Raw genomic sequence first — 16,520 nt, 5'->3', positions numbered from 1 at the left:
ACAATGCCTGTGCACAGGGTGTGTACATCGACTGGCTACACCCGGGGGACAATTGCGGTGGGCCCAATGACACGGACAACATGATATCCTTCATTCATAACCTGCGTGCCTTGAACTTGTCCGTGATTCTTGCCATTCCACCGGAGCCGGTGGTGGTGTCATCGTATGACCTTCCTCGGGCGATGCCCCTCGTAACGTACCTGGTCGTGAAGACACACACGCTGCGCCTCAGCGGCGCTGTATACTGCAGCGGTTCCCGTCGTTATGCTGCCCACATCTTCTCAACGGTCCGCGACTTATTGCCATGGAAGCAGCGCCACAAGCTCGCCTACTCTATATCGGTGAGAACGTGTTCAGACGATAAGATTGTTGACCGAATACCGCTGTCAGTTCTCACATGTTGTGATGATTTCAAGCGTGCGTTCAGTTTGTTTTATACCAACCGTTTCGCTGATAATATAGCTCACAGACTCACAATCGTCTTTCAATTTATAGTTCACCCATTCTAAATGAAATGAAGAAGTTCATATTCAAAGGTCTTGTCAGGTTAAGTTGTTAGAAAATCAAGAGGTGGTCCTAAAGTCAACGTACAATAGTAGAACAATCTCAATATATTCGCCAGAAAGAACATCGGATTAATAGAGAAGAGTGGAAGCAAAATGATAATAATGTTCGGCTTTAGCAGACTAACGGCGTAAAAGACAACTGTAGCGCAGCCTCAGCAATGAAATGCCGTTATACAAAGGTAGCGCTAAAGTAGCCCTGAGAGGAGCATTTGAGTGCTGCGAGAACCTCTTCTCTGCTTCACTTACTCGCCACCCTACTCTATTGGCCACTACCACACAATTTTGAAATCTACCTTCTCCTCACCCTCATTTACCTTTCTTGCTCCTTGTATTACTGTACATAGCAACGCGTATACGTTCCCGCTCCCCTCCTTCTCATGATCTTCTATACAGTTCTATACTTTGTGGGTCTACACTACGCCCACTCCCTTCCCTTTTTCTCAACCTCCTCAGGCAAGTTCCAGCCTGAAGACGTTCATCTTTCATAACTCCTTTATAAATTGCACCAATGTTAAGATTGGTCACCACCTTCAAGAAAAAAAATGTTACAGTTGTAGTCCAAAAGTTACAGTTTTAACTTCAATGGTTAAATTAAATTTTAATTTTAAGACAATGAAATGGCAAAGAGTTAAAATATATATGTCGAAAAATGTAATTGTCCGAAAATATGCATGTTGCGCCAACAGTCATAACTACAAAATGGTTGGTGGGATTCAAACGTGAATTGGGAGGTACTTCCCAGTGGGCACTGAAACTCCCTCGGACATCCAAATAAAGTCCGAACGTCTACGACCTAAGCAGGTGCCCAGGGGAGATCCGATGGGTACTAATGTCAGATTGTTTTTACATTCGTTTGGCTTTATCCAGCAGACGCCCTCGGGACGCAAAAAGAAAGACGTATTGCGATATATATAAGTATAAAAGTAGATGCACTTTCACATAACAGCTTCTTTATTCAACCGACGTATCGACGGGAGCGCCCTCTTTTTCGAGGTATAATAAACAAGTTGGTTTGTGAAAGCACAGCTGCTTTTATACCTATGCGCTTGCGGCAACCCAAGTTATTCTTAAATATATATATATATATATGTATATATATATATATATATATATATATATATATATATATATATATATATATATATATATATATATATATATATATGAATATATATATATTTATATATATACATATATACATATATATATATATATATATATATATATATATATATATATATATATATATGAGATATAACAGACAGTAATGCCAAGGAATGTACAGGAGAAGTTATTAGAACCAATGGAATGTAAATAAGAAGAAAGAAGAAAGAAAAGTGGATAAAAAAATTACCAACTGTGAGCAGGAATCGAACCTACGACCTTCGAATTACGCGTTCGATGCTCTAACCACTGAGCTATCACAGCGGCATCGAACGCGTAATTCGAAGGTCGTAGGTTCGATTCCTGCTCACAGTTGGTAATTTTTTCATCCACTTTTCTTTCTTCTTTCTTCTTATTTACATTCCATTGGTTCTAATAACTTCCCCTGTACATTCCTTGGCATTACTGTCTGTTATATCTCATTAATATTGTGTTAAAACACGGAAAAACGAGCCCTTAGGTATACACTTCTTTCCCTTATATATATATATATATATATATATATACATACATACATATATATATATATATATATATATATATATATATATATATATATATATATATATATATTTAATATAAACATCAAGAATATTGCAGTATAGGAAAAAAGAAGATTTTATTTATTTATACTACCAGTTTCGGCTGCTGGACCAGCCTTCTTTGGAGGACATTTCGCTTAGATCTTCCGAACAAGGCTGATTCACCAGCCGAAAGAGTTAGGAATAAATAAATAAATGATTGTTTTCTTTTAAATACTGCACTATTTTCAAAATTTATAATTTTTATTACGGTAGCCAGAACAAACTCTGATTATATATATATATATATATATATATATATATATATTATGAGACCACGTCCGGTACGGCAGCAACCAGGTTATCCTTTTTTTGATCCAGGCGCACGAGCCAGAGAGCCAGCCCGCGTGACACTACAATGGTTTGGTCATACAGATAAAGATGAAGTACACAGTCAGCGCTCACACTATTTTCCCCCCTTCGCGAAAGAGAGCAGCCAGTTAGAAAGGGTTGGGACGCCGAATATATCGTTTCAGTCGAGAGACGTGGCGATCTCGGTGTGGCGGCGACGACGATCAGAAGCCGCGTTGACAGGAGCAACGCGATAGTTGACTTCAGATGTTCGTTCCAGGATGGTGTATGGACCAAGATATCGGTGAAGGAATTTTTCGCAGAGCCCAGGTACACGAACAGGTGTCCACAAAAAAACTTCGTCGCCTGCGCGGAACACAACAACTCGACGCTTCGCATCAATGTCGATTTTTCTCTTGTCCTGAATGGCAGCAGTGTTGGCGCGGGTGATTTCACGGCAGCGGGCGGCGCGAGCGGTGAACTCTTCCGGGAGAGATGAAGATGGATTGCAAGATGTGGACAAAAAGGTGGTGTCCAGAACAAAAGTCGGTACACGGCCATACACGAGAAAAAAAGGGCTGAAATTCGTCGTAGGCTGTATGGCAGTGTTATATGCGAACGTGACGAAAGGAAGTATTGTGTCCCAGTTTTTGTGATCCGGTTGCACGTACATAGAGATCATGTCGGACAAAGTTCGGTGAAAACGCTCAGTCAGACCATTAGTTTCTGGGTGATACGCTGATGTGGTCTTGTGAATGGTGTTAGAGGCCTGTAAGACTTCAGCAAGGACATGTGAAAGAAATGTCTTGCCACGGTCACTAAGGAGCACACGCGGTGCGCCATGTCGTAAAATAATGGCGCGAAGGAAAAAATCGGCTACTTCAGAGGTAGCACCAGATGAAAGAGCTGCCGTCTCCGCGTAGCGAGTAAGGTGGTCTACGGCAGTAACAGTCCAACGGTGACCGGCTGGCGTAAGCGGAAGAGGTCCCTACAAGTCTATGCCCACAAATTCAAAGGGAGTGGCCGGGCACGGCAGTGGTTGCAGTGGCCCCGCGGGAAGAGACGTGGTACGTTTTCGGTGCTGGAATGCCGCGCAGGAAGCGATGTACTTGGGGACAGAAGTGGAGAGGCCAGGACAAAAGCAGCGAGTCCTGAGGCGGTCGTAGGTCTTGTGGAACCCTAAGTGGCCAGCTGTCGCATCGTCATGAAACGCTTGTAGAACTTCCAGACAAAGTGAGCGAGGAATGACGGGAACCCATTGGTTACTGAGAGGTTGGTAAATTTGCCGACATAATGTTCCCTCTTGAAGGTTGAAACGGGCAAGTTGTCGTCTTAGGCGGCTGTTTGGAGCACGCGATAAGCCAGTGAGCCGATCGATGATTGTGCCGCAGTAGATATCGGCATGTTGGAGCGAGGCGAGATCTGTGGACGAAAGAAGCTCCGCCGAGGCAACTAACTGTTTCGAAGCAGCAGCCGTCTGTTTGGTCACTTTGGCGGGTGGTGACGAACATATGGAAGGTGACACTTTGGCGCTTCGCGAGAGCGGGCAACGGGACAAAGCGTCGGCATCTTGTCTCTCGGCCAGACCTATATGTGACGCTGTAGTCATACTCTTGCAATCGTAGCACCCAACGGCCAAGGCGTACCGACAAATTTTTGAGAGACGATAACCAACACAGAGCACGATGGTCAGTCACTATTGTGAAATGCCGGCCGTAAAAGTAAGGACGAAACTATTGTATGGAACACACGACTGCGAGACATTCTTGCTCAGTGATGCTGTAGTTTCACTCAGCAGGTGACTGAGTACAGCTCGCGTAGGCCACGACATGTTCTTCGGAAGCGTGGTTCCGCTGAAGAAGGACAGCACCAATGCCAAGTCCACTTGCGTCAGTGTGTAGCACAGTAGGTGCTGCAGGGTCGAAATGGCGAAGCACTGGCCGTGATGTGAGGCATCGCATGAGGGTGTGAAAAGCGGCTTCGCAGTCATCCGACCAGACAAAGGGTGCGCTCGTGGTCAGAAGTTTGTGCAGAGGAGCCGCAATAGTAGCTAAATCGCGTACAAAGCGGCGGAAACACGACGCTAAGCCAAGGAAGCTGCGGAGGTCCTTCTGTGTGGTTGGTGTAAGAAAGTGCAGTACCGCGGCAATTTTGTCGGGATCGGGCTCAAAGCCATGTTTACTGACGACGTGACCTAATACCTTGATGCTGTGACTGGCAAACCGACGCTTCTTAGTGTTGAGCTGGAGACCGGCCTTTGCTAAACACGTGAGGACTTCGTCTAGCCGTTCCAGGTGCTGTGAGAAGCTCGACAAAAAAATGACAATGTCGTCCAGATAGCAAAAGCAGGTCTTCCATTTTAATCCCCGCAGTACCGTGTCTAGCATCCGTTCGAATGTGCCTGGGGCATTGCACAGGCCGAAAGGTATTACATTGAATTCAAAGAGCCCATCTGGCGTAGCAAACGCAGTCTTCTCTTTTTCAGACTCGTGCATTGGAATCTGCCAATAACCGGAGCGCAAGTCGAGACATGAAAAGTACTCGGCACCTTGTAAAGTATCAAGAGCGTCGTCAATGCGAGGCATTGGGTAGACGTCCTTACGAGTGATTTTGTTGAGTGATCTGTAATCAATGCGAAACCGTACCGAGCCATCCTTTTCTTTTTCACTAGTACGACAGGAGAAGACCATGCGCTTGTCGAAGGCCTGATGACGTTGCGCGCGAGCATGTCGTTGACTTGTTCTTCTATAAGCTTGCGCTCAGAAGCCGACACACGGTAAGGGCGGCGGCGAATCACACGGGATCCGTCGGGGTCGATACGATGGGTGGTCACTGTTGTGTTACCCAGACCTTCGGAACAAACGTCAAAGCAAGTTTTGTGCTTCATTATTAACGCTAGCAAGGCATCAGTTTGCGTTGGGTTGAGATGTTCACACAAAGTGGCCTTGAGAGCAGGAAATGCATCTTCCGCTGGCATACGCTTCGAGAATGACAAAGCAGATGAACCAGTGACGACACAAAGCAGTGCTTCTTCGGTAATGCTGGCAACGATGGTCCCCTCAGGCAAAAGAAGTGGTTCTTGCGTTGTGTTGCAGGCCGTGATGCTTGCATAACCACGGGAGAACCGCACTAAACAAGATGCGATGGTGATCCCTCAAAAAATGCAGCGCTGGCAAAAAGCAACCACAGCGTCACCATCTAGAATGTCTCGTGACTTGATCGTAAGGACACGTTCTCGTCCGGGAGGCAGGAGGAAATCCGCAGCTGTCACAAGGTTGGGCGACGAAAGGTCGGTAGCAGGAGAAAGCTGAGTGTGCGTAATACGAATGAGGGGCCGACCTCACGAAATTACAGCAGACGCCGCTGACAAGAAGTCCCAGCCTAAGACTATCTGATGAGCGCACGAAGACAGCACAGCCAATCGTATGTGATGACGGATTGCATTGATGAGAATACGAACAGTGCACAACCCGGTCGGGCGAATCGGACTGTCATTAGCACCGCATAACATGGGACCGGCATAAGGAGTTTGCACTTTACGCAGGCGAAAACACAATTCACGATCAATTACCGAAATTGCGGCTCCAGTGTCTATAAGGGCGTCAACAAAAACACTTTCCACAGAAACTGGCAGTAAATTAGCTGGACGAGACGGAGGAGTTGTAGCGCTCCGACGACTGGCAGTTTCCCCTCCAAAAACTGCACGTTCTAGTTTTCCGAGTCCCGAGAGATCGGAGCGGGACGCAAGGGTTATGAGGTACGCCGAAACGGTGACGGAGAACGGCGGCGAGATGAACGAGAAGGATGAGGCCCAGCATGAGACCATGCAGGGGAGGGCGTCTGACGGAAAGTGGATGGATACGGCGCGGGATCGTACTAATCGGGTCTCAGCGAAAAGTTTCTCTCGTAAGCTGAGTAACCACGTCGTTCATCCTGCTGACGGCGGTGGCAGAAACGGAATATATGACCCCTTATGCCACAGTAAAAGCAGATGGGGTGGGGAGGACGCCATGTAGAATAGTGGCGTGGCCTTGGCGCTTGCGTTGTCATCGCAGCCACATGGTCGCATCCGACGTCCGCAGGCACGGTTGGAACTGGTGCAGGGGCCCGCGATGCAACTTCTGCGTACGAAGGCACTGGGAAGCGCACAGGAGACGGGGCATGTGGAGCGCTTGTCATTGATGCCAGATCGTCCTTGATTATCTCTCGCAGGTAGGGAGGAGGTGTGTGGACAGACGCAACGGTAGGGTTGCCTGGAATAAGGCCGTGAAGTTCTTCTCTGACAATTCCACACGCGTCGCAGGAGGCGTGTGGAATGCGCATGGAATGAAGCGCGTCCAGGCGTTGGCATGTAGTGATGACGTCCCGGACGGTAGTCGGATTCTGAACCACGAGAGCATTGAACGCCACAGAGTTGATACCTTTCAGTAGATGTCGGATGCGATCGGCCTCCGTCATGTCATTTTGTGCTCGGCGACAGATAGCTAGAATATCTTCAATGTAGGACGTATACGATTCGTCGTCTCCTTGGATGCGGGTTGCGAGCTTCTGTTTCGCTACTACAGAACATCCTGCAGACGTGCCAAATACCTGACGGAGATGCCCCGCGAAGGCCGACCAATTGGAGAAGCCGCTCTCGTGGTTGTAATATCAGGTTTTAGCGACGCCATCGAGGTAAAAAGGAACGTAGCGCAGTTTGTGCGCCTCGTCCCAATAATTACAAACGCTGGTTCGATCATAACTGTCGAGCCATTATTTGACGTCTTCGTTGCGAAGGCCGAAAATACCGGAGGGTCTCGATGAGAGGTACTCACGGTGTAGTGAAGCCTAAGTGGCTGAGAAGGAGTGGTTGCAGCAGCGGGCAGGTTGGGTTCTGACATCGCTGTTGCATGAGGGCACAAATGTCGACCAGACCGGATCTCCAGGGGTGACGGGTAGAGCAGGAGGACGTGGGAACCAAAACACGCTCCACCACTTATGAGACCACGTCTGGTACGGCAGCAACCAGGTTATCCTTTTTTAATCCAGACGCACGAGCCGGAGAGCCAGCCCGCGTGACATACGATGATGATCACTACAATGGTTTGGTCATACAGATGAAGATGAAGTACATAGTCAGCGCTCACAATATATATATATATATATATATATATATATATATATATATTGTCGCGGGTTATAAATGACAGGGGGGTTTATTTAAAAACACGGACAGTAGGACTTGTAGAGACGCTCTCAGAGAAGGCCGCTAAGATTGTCCTCTTCTTCACTCTGCTGCGCTGCGCCTCTCGAGCGAATCCGCGTTCTTCGTTGTCGTCGCTATCTCGCCGCTAAATGCAGCTATGCATGCAGCATTACCCTCCCGCCAGAGTGAGCGTCGTCCCGACGCTCAACAGGTAGAGATGCGGCCATCGAGTGTTTATATCACTGAGAGTGGTAAAGTTTCATGCGGACCACGTGCACTGTCTCAGGCAGACGCTGGCGACGTTTTGAACAGGAGGAGGCGTCGGGCACGACTTCGTACGCCACGTCGCTAAGACGACGCAGAACCTTGTAAGGTCCGAAGTATCGGCGTAGAAGTTTCTCTGAGAGGCCTCGTCGTCGTACAGGAAACCAAACCCAGACTCTATCTCCTGGTTGATAAATGACGAATCGATGGCGAAGGTTGTACCGTTGGGCGTCAAGTTGCTGCTGATTCATTATTCTGACGCGGGCAAGCTGCCTTGCTTCTTCGGCGCGCTCAGTAAAGTCTGCGGCGTCTGTCTCTGAATCATTGTAATCGTAAGGCAGCATGGCGTCAAGCATTGTCGTAACTTCTCTGCCATGAATTAGTGCGAACGGCGTCATCTTTGTTGTTTCCTGGCGCGCCGTATTATACGCGAATGTGATGTACGGCAATATTCGGTCCCAATTCTTGTGTTCTACGTCGACGTACATGCAAAGCATGTCAGCGATTGTCTTGTTAAGTCTTTCTGTAAGCCCATTAGTTTGTGGGTGGTAAGCTGTCGTCTTCCTATGCGCTGTGCCACTGAGCGTAAGCACAGTGCGCAAAAGCTCGGCTGTAAACGCGGTACCTTTGTCTGTTATGACGACAGCTGGAGCACCATGTCTCAGAACAATGTTCTCAATGAAGAACTGAGCCGCTTCAGCTGCAGTGCCACTCGCGATTGCCTTGGTCTCCGCGTATCGGGTGAGGTAGTCCGTCGCCACTATAACCCATTTGTTGCCGCTGTCCGATGTTGGGAATGGGCCCAGCAGATCCATTCCGATTTGAGAAAACGGGGTTTCTGGCACGGGCACAGGATGTAATAGCCCAGCGGGTTTGACAGGTGGTACCTTGCGCCGCTGACAGTCAATGCATGTTCGGACGTACTGTTTAACCTCTGCTGCGATTCTTGGCCAGTAATATTTTTCTTTGATGCGTGTCAGTGTTTTTGTGAAACCGAGGTGGCCCGCAGTGGCTTCGTCATGGCAGGCTTGTAAAATTTCGCTGCGGAGAGCTCCAGGAACTACCAGCAGATAGCTTCTACCTGTTGATGAAAAGTTCTTTTTGTACAGAATTCCGTCCCGTAAACAGAATGACGATAAGTTCTTCGAAAACACTCTTGGTGCATTGGCGGCTCGTCCATTCAAGAATTCTATAAGCGAGTTGAGCTCCCGATCATCTTGTTGTTGCCGAGAAATAATAGCTGCATCAACAACTCCTAAAAAACCTGGGAAATCATCATCCTCTATAGCCGGTGATTCAATCGGTGACCTTGACAAACAGTCGGCGTCTAAGTGTTGCCTTCCGGACTTGTACACTACGGCCATGTCGTACTCTTGGAGCCGTAAGCTCCACCGTGCTAAACGTCCAGATGGGTCTTTCATGTTGGTCAACCAACAAAGAGAGTGATGGTCGCTTACGACTTGGAAAGCGCGGCCATATAAGTACGGGCGGAACTTCGCAACTGCCCAAACGACGGCCAGACACTCCTTCTCCGTTGTTGAGTAGTTGGACTCGGCACGTGTCAACGTTCTGCTAGCGTAGGCAACCACTCTCTCCACACCATCTTGGCACTGGACAAGAACAGCACCTAGGCCCACATTGCTGGCGTCTGTATGGATGGCTGTTGGTGCATTCTCGTCGAAGTGAGCGAGGACAGGTGGAGTTTGTAGACGCTGTCGCAGCTCGTTGAATGAAGCTTCTTGCTCTTCACCCCATACAAATGCGATGTCTTCCCTTGTAAGGCGGGTGAGTGGAGAGGCGATGTGTGCAAAGCCTGCTATAAATCGCCGGTAGTAGGCGCAGAGACCCAGAAAACGCCTGACCGCTTTCTTATCAACAGGCCTTGCGAACTTTGCGACGGCTGCTGTTTTATCTGGGTCAGGCTTCACACCTTCGCGACTGATCACGTGTCCCAGGAACTGGAGTTCTTCGAATCCGAAGTGGCATTTTTCCGGTTTGAGTGTGAGTCCAGCGGACCATATGGCTTGCAGGACTGACAGTAGCCGCTTTAGATGCTCTTCAAACGTGGCCGAAAAAACGACCACGTCGTCGAGGTACACAAGGCATGTTTTCCATTTCAGGCCGGACAGAATGGTATCCATTAGTCTCTGAAACGTGGCTGGGGCTGAGCATAGACCGAAAGGGAGGACTTTGAATTCATAAAGCCCGTCTGGCGTCACGAAGGCGGTCTTTTCTCGGTCGCGCTCATCTACTTCTATTTGCCAGTATCCACTTTTAAGGTCCATTGACGAGAAGTAGCGTGCATGCCGTAGCCTGTCCAAAGAGTCATCGATCCGTGGTAATGGATAAACGTCTTGTTTTGTAACATGGTTCAGCTTACGATAATCGATGCAGAAACGCAAGCTGCCGTCTTTCTTTTTCACGAGTACCACTGGAGATGCCCAAGGACTTTTTGATGGTTGGATAACGTCATCCTCTAGCATCTTCTTGACTTGCTGCTGGATTACCTCACGTTCTTTCTGAGCGACGCGATAAGGGTTCTGTCGGATCGGTCTTGCTGTGTCTTCTGTAATTATACGATGCTTAGTCAGAGGCGTTCGACCCACTCGTGATGTCGATGAGAAACAGTCCTTGAACTGGTCGAGCAGCTCCATAAGACGGCATCTTTCAGTCGGTGTTAGACTCGGACCGATATCAACTGGTGGTGTGTGTGGAGGTGATTGAACTGTGGCTTCCCCTTGCATTAGAAGACAGTCGTGAGAGTAGTCCAGCTCTTCGAGGTACGCCACAGCCGTGCCTTTACCGATGTGCCGGCGCTCATTCGTGAAGTTGGTCAGAAGCACGTCTGCGCGCCCATCCACTAAGCTGACAATACCGCGAGCGATGGCGATGCCTTGGTGAAAAAGAAGGTCAGTGATGCGTTCGACTATGGCGTCTTCATTACAGTGCACGGCACAACACACGGAAACAAGACTACATGACAGTGGTGGCACGCAGACGTCGTCGTCGACCACACGTAACACCCTGGGTTCTTGGTCTGGATCAGTGGTCACAGACTTGTCAGCGGCAAATGTGATCACACCGTCGCGTATGTTGACCACAGCACCGTACTCTCTTAAGAAGTCCATTCCCAGAATCATAGGTTTGCAGCACTCCGGTAGGATCAGAAATGTGGCTACAAAAGCCACATTCTCAATAGTGAGTCTTGCTGTACATTTTCCCGTGGGAGTCATTATCTGGCCTCCAGCACTTCGGATATAAGGGCCCGTCCATTCCATCCTGACTTTCTTGAGTTCATCTGCCAATCGTTCACTCATTATGGAGAAGTCTGCACCCGTATCGACTAAGGCCGTCACTTCAACGCCGTCAATCGTCACAGCAAGGTCGGCAGTCACAGTTTTTTCGGCGAAGTCTTCATCGTCGTCTCTCACGTGTTTCGGCAGCAGTGGGGGTTTTTCGGCAATTCGACGGCTTGCAACCTTCCCCCCAGAGGTCGCTGCTTTCAGTTTCCCCGCCGTGGGCTGGGAGACCGACCTCTGACGGCGTCAGCAAAACTACGGCGGCTTGGTGAACCAAAGCGAGCCGGTGATGGTGACCGCGTCCGGAAGGTAGAAGAGCCTTCCCGCCTGCCAGCCTGGTCGTCGTCGATGGGGGCACGGCTTTCGTCGAACTGTCGGCGCGTAGCTGTAGGTGCACTACCGCGGTATTCAGCTCGGCGATGTGGGCAAAAACGGCAAATGTGCCCTGGCTCTCCACAATTGTAGCAGAGTGGTCGACGATCCGCAGTGCGCCATATGTCGGTCTTCCGCATATAGGGTCGCCTGACAGAATCCTGCTGAGCCCAGGCTGCCACAGGATACGGTTCGAGGTACTGCGGCGCTGGCATGGGCGTGGGTCGACGAATAGCGTCTGCATAGCTGTATCCGTTCGGCTGGTACGATACTTCTGGAGCCAATGGACGACGCACAGCATCTGCATAGGTATACGAGTTTGGACGGTGCGGTGGAGCAGAATATTGCTGAGGAGAGGCAAACGCTTGTCGAAGTTCATGGCGAACTATTTCAGCGACGGAGGCTACCGTGGACTCCTGCTGCGGGGGCGCCTGTGACTGCAATGTGTATTTCGCGTTCTCCTTCGCGATCTCCTCACGCACGATCTGTCTAATCAGGTGGCGTAGAGCAAACTCGTCGTTTGCGGTAAGTGCGGCGGCGCCTGCAGCTGCGGCGGTGGCCGGGCGATCAGACTGTCGGTACCGTTGCTGTAGCGCACGCTCTATTGCGGTGGCCTCCCTGGTGAACTCGTCCACTGTTGTCGGTGGATTGCGCACAAGACCAACAAATAGCTGCTCTTTGACGCCCCTCATGAGATGGGTTAGCTTTCGAGCCTCGGGCATGTTGGGGTCCGCGCGGTGGCACAGGCGCACCATATCCTCAGCAAACATGGCGACGCTTTCATGCAGCTGTTGGGTGCGTCCTTCAAGAAGGCGTTGTGCGTTTTCGCGTCGGTCCGCGTTACCGAAGGTGTCAGAAAACGACGACAAAACTCCTCCCATGTCGTCAATGTTGCCTCCCGGTTTATAAACCATGTCTTCGCGCCGTCTTCAAGGGCGAAGTATACGTGGAAGAGCTTTCCATCGAGACTCCAGTAGTTCGATTTAGCTACCCGTTCGAACTGCTCAAGCCAGTCTTGTGCATCTTCGTTCGGCCGGCCATGAAATGGTTCAGGAATGCGCATATTCTGGACCGTCACCTGTGCAGGACTCCTTGCCATTTCTTGAGTAGGGGTGGTTGTCGGAAGTGTTGCTCCCTTTAAAAGGCCAAATTCTGGTTCAAGACCTTGAAGGCGACTGCTTGAGCGGTGCACAGGCGTCTCCACGCGTGGCTGTCTCGTAGGGCTGGACTCGGGGCTTCTCACAGGGGTGCTGATCATGGGGTGGTAGTACCCAGCTCCTCCACCAGTGTCGCGGGTTATAAATGACAGGGGGGTTTATTTAAAAACACGGACAGTAGGACTTGTAGAGACGCTCTCAGAGAAGGCCGCTAAGATTGTCCTCTTCTTCACTCTGCTGCGCTGCGCCTCTCGAGCGAATCCGCGTTCTTCGTTGTCGTCGCTATCTCGCCGCTAAATGCAGCTATGCATGCAGCAATATGTATATATATATATATATATATAAATAAATAAATATATATATATATATATATATATATATATATATATATATATATATATATATATATATATATATATATATATATATATATATATATATATATATAATAAGGGGAAGAAGTGTATACCTAAGGGCAAAATACCCACTTATAGTAGCCACTAAAATTTCATCATTCTTGGTTTATCAGGCGCTGACAGCGATATCGTCTTACTTCTTGTCCCCCTGGACTAGAAGTGTATCTACAATGGCGGTTTTCTATTGTCAGGGCTGAATTTTCGTGCAAGCACAAGGCACATCTCTGAAAATGTCAGCGCTGCTTCGTAAGTTCTCTACCGAATATATATATATATATATATATATATAAATATACATATGTATATATATATAATATATATATATATATATATATATATATATATATATATATATATATATATATATATATATATATTAAAATCTTTTTAGTGAGGTGCCCTCAAGACTGTATGTCATGTTCTTATTATTTTTTGTGATGTGCAATTAGTTACTTTCGAAATTGAGCTTTTTGCATTGTGATAAGGCTATAGTAGCTCAATGGTTTTGTTTTCATTCTTATAGTGACCAAATATTTCATTTTAATAGGTTTTTGTAGCCTTAGTTCATCGTTTTCTATTATTTATTGCCATAGTGCAATCTAGTGATTTCCTACAGCCATGCGTAATGATACCTATCCATGCCTATGTCACTACCTAACCATGAGAGATATGTTACAGTGATACTTAACCAGGTTTGACGTTGTAATGACACCTGACAGAAGAAATCCTGAAATATTGTCATTTAAGTCCGTGAAATAAAGAGGGAATGGTGACATTTTTAAACTACGTGGTTATATTTGCTTATTTCAATTTGCGTTATATTTATTAAGACTAATAATTCCTGGGTTTCGCGCGTTCAAAACCACAGTACAAGTTTATCAGGGATGGCATAGTGAAGGACTTCAGAAATGTCGTTCTCCTGGGTTTTTTTTTTCAAAGTGCACCCATGTCTAAGCAGACGGGTCTCATGCCTTTCTTTTTTGATGAAAATTGCAGTCACCACAACCGGGGTTTGATTCCGTTGCCTTCAGTTCAGCATTCAAGGGTTACATTAGTGCACTGCTGGTTGTTAGCTGTAGTGTTGCTTTAAATGATGGATGCTACGTACTGCAGTTTGGTGCCAACCAGGTATCTCTGCTAGTGTACTGATGGCGTTTCTTACATTCGCAGTTTTTATTAGATATCAAATTCCTAACTTTTGCAAAATTTAATGATTGCCACGTTAGTTGCTTCTGACGTGAAGATTATTCCGTCTTTAATACTCTGTAAGGCTGCATACATTTGATATTAGTCCATAAAGGCCTACAAGTCACTGTCATATACTTTACAAATTATAACACAGATGGTTAATTTGTGTTGGCAAAGCTAAGTATACTCTCCATAGAAGTTCGAATGACCTGAAAAGAAACGTCTGCTCAGGAATTACTGTCTTCAAGAGTTTCCTACGTAAAACCTTTGCTTTCATGCTTTAGATAAATGATTGTACTCTCAGATACCTAAAAATACTGAAAAAGTAAAAACATTTACAATGATGATGAGAAGTTTAAGCTTCATTGGTTGAGGCTGATCTTTTAATAATATTTGCCTTCAACCACCAGGTGATGTACATTACCTCTTCAAATATTGTCTGTAAAATGCTCCAAACTCTACAGTGTAAATGAAAATAAATAATTATGAAGTTTCGCATGCTTGTTGATATAAAATCCACCTCTAACAGCCTCCATTATGCAGCACCATACAGGCTATCAACGGTCCTAATTTCTGGTCTGCATAAAGGTATGCTACTTATAGGACACATACAATACACACAGTTGAATAGACATAAACATGGTAGCAAAATTATGACAGTTGCAAGACATACCAGAAGGTTACATATCAAATACATACAGGACGGTAACAGCCAAATTGTTACATCTTGGAGACATACAGTTTGCGTCCTCATGCTGCCTCGGGGAATCACACAGTACACTTGCAATATATCACCAGTTTACTGGTGATGCGGTTTTCTACTTTTCAGTTATTATGAATGAAGCATGTGTTTACGGACTACAATGTGTATACGCAAAAGCTTGTATTTAAAACAAAAAAGAAAATTTGATAGCTTAAGTCATGACACTTTTAAATAATGGCAGTAGCAATAAAGCAGTTTGCAATGCATACAAGCATGTTCTTTTGTATCTGTAAATAAATGGGAAAAAGTGCGGAATGATGCAAGTGTTACCATACTTGGTAAATTATCATAGGAATTTGTGAGCAAACTTCACCAGATATCCATTGGGTAAATCACCGACCACTAACGGACACATGAACGTTAATTTTTATTTACATTATTTACAATTCTTGAATAGTGCAGCTGGTCACATAGATGGAAAAAGTGTGGTGCAAACACAATTACGGCAACAAATCAAACACAAATGGCGTTTGTCGTGTCATGTTGCCACATAGAAGTGAACCAGACAAGAGCAACACCATTTGTGTTTCGTTTGTTCTAGTGTTTGCACCAAACCTCCTCTATCATTACGACCACCTGCACCTATAAAACATTATAAATAAACATGAATGGTCGACTAGGTGTCCATGAATCCTCTGTGATTTACCAAATGCATAGTTAGTGGAGAATGAATAATGAAAACAATATTACTATAAAACGGCATATAGGCCGTTTTATAGTAATATTGTTTTCATTATTCATGAAACATCTTCATATTTGCCGTTGAACATCTTCATATTTGCCCTGGAGACCCGCAGCAATCCTGCTGGATTGCCTAATATTATGCGCCTTAGAGTCCTGCGGATGTCGGCTGGACGGCGATCGGCGATTCGCGGCTGACCGGCGGATGACCCAGACATCCGGAAGTGGTTGTCCTGTGGACGTCCATCAGTGTTTAAATGCTCATTTGGTTAGGACAATATTGTGTGCTTGTATCATCATCATCATCATCATCATTATTATTATTATCAACATCATCAGCCTGACTACGTCCACTGCAGGACAAATGCCTCTCCCATGTTCCGCCAGTTAACACGGTCCTGTGCTTGCTGCTGCCAATTTATACCCGCAAACTTCTTAATCTCCTCTGCCCACCTAACCTTCCATCTCTCCTAACCCACTTCCCTTCTCTGGGAATCCAGTTAGTTACCCTTAACGACTAGCGGTTATCCTGTCTACGCGCTACATGCCCAGCCCATGTCCATTTCTTCCTATTGATTTCAGCTATGATATCC

General features: G+C 46.8%; 1 non-coding gene across 1 annotated transcript; it reads right to left on the bottom strand.

Annotated features, from left to right (window-relative positions):
* Positions 1 to 1,921: 1,921 nt before the first annotated feature.
* Positions 1,922 to 1,994, bottom strand: TRNAT-CGU (transfer RNA threonine (anticodon CGU)). The gene has a single exon. It is a non-coding gene; the product is annotated as a tRNA-Thr (tRNA).
* Positions 1,995 to 16,520: the final 14,526 nt, after the last annotated feature.

Source organism: Rhipicephalus microplus, chromosome 3, assembly GCF_043290135.1.
Source record: "Rhipicephalus microplus isolate Deutch F79 chromosome 3, USDA_Rmic, whole genome shotgun sequence".
NCBI classification, from domain to species: Eukaryota; Metazoa; Arthropoda; class Arachnida; order Ixodida; family Ixodidae; genus Rhipicephalus; species Rhipicephalus microplus.
The sequence above is the reverse complement of the archived record's forward strand: the minus strand, read 5'-3'. Positions and strand labels throughout refer to the sequence as shown.